The following is a 5,752-nucleotide window of genomic DNA, read 5'->3' as shown; positions in this document are numbered from 1 at the left end:
CAGCCTGCCTTTTTGCGAGCTTCCTCTACATTTGTGAGAGACATTTCTTCGACCAGCTCCTCCGAGGAGATCTTCTCAGCCCCCTCGTATAACAGTCCTTTCAAATATTTGCTCCCTGTGGATCACATACCACGCTGAGGAGGGAATGGATCAGCTGGACCAAGCAGAAAGCATATGATTTTACAACGACAAATCTCAGAGGTTTTCCGTTGAATGTATGTGCCTGCTGGTCGCTTATCTTCAGCCATGGCTGCTTACAAACGAGAATGGCGCTCATCTACAAGAACAACATTCGAGATCATTCCTGCAGAACGGCAAGATGCCTTCGACCCAGAATTGGATTATTCCCAGGTAACCCCCGTGATCTCAAGATCCCTCTAATGACATAATCTACTTCCCAGTATCCGCATTTCCAACTGTTTGCTAATCCATGCACTGCCTAATGCGCGTCGCATTTTCACAACGCAAGCAGCTTGTTTGTTGCTCATTTACATTATAAGTCACACACATTGATTTTGAATTTTTGTCACTTATGCTCTCTTGCGCCGGTGGTACGCATCCCACATTGCTTCAAATCTCAGCGATCCTGCAAACCTGTGCGATGCGTTGCTGTCGAATGGATCCTGTCGTGGTTCAAATCTGTGCGATCTCTCGCTGTTTATGTTAACCACAGGAGTCGTTGCAGGTTCTGTCCGAAGCCCGCCAATGCGTTGCAGATCGCCCAACTGATCGCAAAGGAGTCCCTACGCTTTCAAGGTCACCTAGCGCTTGTCCTAGCAACACCCAAGAACAGGCGACTCCCGACCCACAGACCGCTCAGCTACAGTTGCAGCAACAGTCACTCGAAGATGTCCGTGTGTCCCAATCGTGGAAGAATTCCTTGTTCTTCTGGCGGAGATTCAAGAAGTGCACGACCTGCCAGCAAAAGCAAAAGCAAAAGCAACAACAGCAGGAAGATCGATCATCATCACCACTGTCGTGGCCGAGATCATCGATAAGCAGGCCTGAGTCCGGATCTTTTCCATACGGTCCTCCATCGAAGAAAGCAAAGTCTGGCCCGATCTACTCAAGCGAGTTCCCACTATCTGCATACGGAAGAGCTAGTCGGCCGGCGTCGGGACCTCCGAGTGGCTCGGCAACCCCGACAACTGACTCATCTCCGTTCGACATTCCTTACTTCCAACTGCGGCATTCCATTCCTCGAGTACCCACCAGCTCTCGACTTCCTCTCTACATCGTGTCGTAAGAATTAGCAAGAGATATGCCTTCAGATCGAGGAAGAGGGAGCATTCTGCGTTTCCTGTCTCTTCTCTTCCTTGCTGCACCACTCGGTCTCACCACATCTCCAGAAACTCACTTCGAATGGTTGTTTTCTTTGAGGAGGATGTTTCAATTCTTTTGGAGCGTTGGCCACAAGTTTATTGGGAATGCTGGTTACAAGTATTCGAGACCTTTCTGAGTTTCTACCTATAGTAGACACCATAGTGATCAAAGCAACAAAGACGACAAGATAATCAAGAGGAAAGAAAATGAAAGAAGAAGTTTCTCCTATGCAAGGAGTAAGAACTTACATCTTTTTGTTGATTAAAAGGGATTGTATATTATTGAAGACAAAAGTGACTTCATTTTCATTATTACTTATAAAATAAAGGGGGGAGGGGGGAAGGTTAAAGTAACACATAGTACCAAAATAGCAAGTTGGAGAGCAAGAGGAGATAGTAGGTATGCGTGGAAAATGATATCGCACTTGTAACTCAAGATAGTACCAAAATAGCAAGCTAGAGAGCATGAGGCGATTAGGTGTGCATGGAAAATGATATCGTACTTGCACAAAAGTAGATGTTGTAAGGAGGCACATCAACAAGCAAGAAGAACAGGTTCAACTTTCTCAAGGATGCATACAAGGCCCTTACGCATTAACCAGAATAGTAGGGACAGAGGCTCGCCAAAGGAGGTTGTCACGAGGATCAATTCAGTATCTTGGAATGTTAGAGGTTACTGTAGTAAATCCAAATAGAAAGGCTGCTTAGATGTAATTCGGAGGTGTAAACCGAATGTAGTAATGTTGCAGGAAACCAAGCATGGGTGCAAAGGTGGTTGGTGGGTAGCTTTTCATCAATTAGGTTATGTTTGCTTTGTTAATTATCCAAGTAGACGGAGGGGAGGGTTGGCAGTGATTGTTCATAAATCCCTCCACCCCCAGGAGGTCTTCAGAGCATAAGAGGGCTGGGCAATAGGGGTAAGAGTGTGTAAAGACGGGTTCACCTTCAATGTAGGTAGTGTCTACGCCCTGAATTTAGCCCAAGAGAGAACCAAACTATGGCATGCACTGAAAAACGAAGTGAAGGATGAACATTGGATCCTTGGTGGAGACTAGAATTGCATTGAGTCGCTCCAGGACCGCTCCCACCTTGGAGCAGTGATCGCCGGGGGAGAATTGGAGGCTTGGGAAGAGATGAGTATTGAGGCAGCCGTAGTGGACATGTGTGAATTGGCACCGAAAATGCAGCCAGAATTCACATGGAACAATCAGAGGTTGGGACAAAACTTTCGAGCCAATTGCTAGGATAGAATCTATGCATCAAAAGAAGGGTGGTGGATGAGAGGACCATTCATTGGTGGCTATGTTACCTCCACCGCCCTCTCTGATCATGTGTCGGTGTCATGGAGATTCTCAGTGCCATGTCAAGTGGACAGACCGAAAGATATCCCCTTCAAGTTTGATAAGTTATGCCTTCTAGAGTCGAGGGAGTTCTACAAGGTCATTGGTAAATGCTGGAAGGAACGGTCGGCCACTACACAAGGAAGCGAAGATCCTTGCCAAGATTGGGATCTACCTATCCGTAGGGTAGTAGTTAAGGCTAAGGAGGCAGATTGCATTCTGAAGGACAATGGCCAATGATGGAAAGCCAGCTTGACGGCTGCGAGAGACTCTATAAGGGCAGCGGTTGCTGACAACCCAACTGACCAAATCCTAGCCACACTACAAGCTAAAGTGGATATAGCAATGGATGATTGGAAGTTCGATGAAGCTGAGAAGGCACGTATCAAAAGTCACCAATTGTGGCTCCAGGTGGGGGGACTGTCCCTCCAAAACCTTCTTCAAAGCTCTGAAGCAAAATCAACAAAGGGAATCCATTAACAAAGTACTTGATGTCGAGAGGAAGGTGGTGACTGACATCTGGCAGATTGCAAAGGTATTCCGACAGGGTCTGGGTGAGATAATGGGCGAACAGGCAATCCATGACGACAGCTGGCATGATTGCATGGTGTAATTAATGGAAGGGATCTGGCCTCGAGTATCGGAGTACCAAAGAAACCGTATAGGGTGACCCTTCAGCAGAGAGGAGCTAGAAGAAGCATTAAATACGTTGGCGGACGATAAGGCCCCAGGCTCGGATGGACTCACGATCGAATTCTACAGGGCGTTCTAGGATCTCATTGATCAGGACCTCACCGACATGGTGAACGCCGCCATAGAACAAGGTACCCTCTTTGAGGACGTTAACTTAGGTCTCATGAAGCTATTCCATAAAAGGCAAAGTAGATTGAACGTGGGGGACTGGAGGCCCATCACGATGTTGAGCACAACCTACAAGTAATCGCCAAAGCTCTAGCGATAAGGATAAGAGATGTTTACTGTGGGGTGGTACATAAGGAGTAGAATGGTTTCGTGAGAGGTCATGATCATCTATGAAAATCCTGAATGTAGCCTCAGCCATCGACTATACATCCACCTCTAGCTAGAATATTGGCTTGTTTGGTATTGACATCGACAAGGCTTACAATCGGGTTAGGTGGGACTACATCCTGTTAGTAGTAGAGAAACTCGGATTTGGTCAGGGATTCATAAGAAAAGTTGGCAGTCTCTTTGGCAACGCCGCCGCTATCCTATGCATTAATGGAGGAGCAGTGGGCAGATTCAGCCTAAGGAGGTCGATCAGGCAAGGCTGTTTGTTGGCTCCCCTGCTCTTTGCCATCGACACCGCCCCCTTGATTCACTTGCTGAAGCTAGAAGTAACAGAGGGAAGAATCAAGGGCCTCGACCTCCCCTCGGGCCATCAAATGTGCAGCCAGTTCTTTGCAAATGATACAATTTCCATGGTGCAGGAAGATCCCACTCAACAAAGATTCGACGGGTGCAAAAGTAAAATTAAAGAGAAGCAAAAAAAGTGGAGCAGCCTATGCATAAGTTGGAATGCAGGAAGCTTGGTGGTCCAACACATCTTTGCTGCAAAGACAATGTACATGGCCTTGATCTGGAGGTTTAATAAGACTCAATGGTTGGAGATCGAAGCCCTGTTTAGGGGATTCCTATGGGTGAAGGAAGGTGATAGAAGAAAGATGCACTATATCCCATGGGAACCCCTGAGGGCCCCCAAAGCCCTTGGATGCATCAGACTCCTAGACATCTGGCTCAGAAACATGGCACTCCTAGGGAAATGGATGGCAAACCTATTCAATGGACAAGCGCCATGGGTGGAGATCACCAAGGAGTTCATCAACTCAGGCAGAAGTAAGGGTGCGGGTCAATGGCATGACCTAGAATGGTATAACAGGCTATTCTTGAAGTTCCTTGTCAAGATTGTTGGATCGTACCTCATTCCTGGTTCAAGCCTGGAAGGACTGCGTCCAACTGTGCAAATGGAGAGGGAGAAAGGGGCTCAGAGGTGATGGTAGTCTCCTCGAAAGCATCAAGTGGACCAGGGCACTCAACAGAGATGGCAAACCTTTCGCACTGCATGACCTGACTAGAGCCAGGAACCTCCACAAAAAAGGGATTAGGATCTGGATGGACCTGTGGGATGCAGGCAAGGCAGATTGGAAGATGGTGAATCAGATCTGCCGGGAGGTCACATTGTCTCAAGGAGAAGCAGATCTGATCTAGGCTAATCTTGACCGAATTCCGGAGCACTGGCCCTCCAATAGCATACCAGCGCGGGATGGGAAGGAGAATCAGTGGATCTTGGGAAGACCCCCGTGTGTAAGCTATCGGCGAGAATCATCTACAAGAAGTTGATATGGGGATAGTCGACAGTAGCCAACCTCAATGGCAAGTGGAAAATGCGATGTAGCATGAAATGGTGGAAAGCTTGCCTCAGGGAGATCTAGAAGGGATGCATCGTGGGAAAGGCCAAGTACATACTCTGGAAGATCATTAACCAATGGCTCCCAGTGAAGAGTAAAGTAGCCAAAACAGTGGCAATCAACCTCAACTACATGCTCTGCAGGTGCAACATAGAAGATACTTACCACCTCCTATGGAGATGCCCGATGGTGAGAGAGGTATGGAGTAAGCTTGAAGCGGCAGTCAATGGCGCGGGATTGATGTCAAAATTCACGATTGGTAATCAATGGCACCTCCCTTTGCTAGGCGATATGAAGGGGCTCCCATCCACCCTTGTAGCCTACTGGCCATACCTCCATGCAACAATGATCTTGGGAGTGTGGGAAGTACGAAACAAGAACCCCTTCTGGCACAAAGTTCAACAGGATCAAGATTCTTAGACAATCCAGGAAGCTAAAAGGGCAGTGAGATACCAATTCCAGAAGATCTTGCCCAAAAACAATTGAGGGGAGAGTGTCTCAGTTAACTAAAGTTAGCAAGCTAGGAAGAAAGATGTTGAGCTGACGGCTACATGGACATGAAAACTTTGATTGGGGAGTTAAAACTTAAGCAGCTCAAACTTTAAATCTCTGATTGAAGTAAACGAGGACATTAACACAACCACAACTAAAACCTCTCGGCCTC

The sequence above is a fragment of the Dipteris shenzhenensis genome, chromosome 7 (genome assembly GCF_047967505.1).
Source record: "Dipteris shenzhenensis isolate YYH24624 ecotype China chromosome 7, Dip_SZ_1.0, whole genome shotgun sequence".
In the NCBI taxonomy this organism is placed as follows: domain Eukaryota; kingdom Viridiplantae; phylum Streptophyta; class Polypodiopsida; order Gleicheniales; family Dipteridaceae; genus Dipteris; species Dipteris shenzhenensis.
This window is presented reverse-complemented; position numbering follows the sequence as displayed.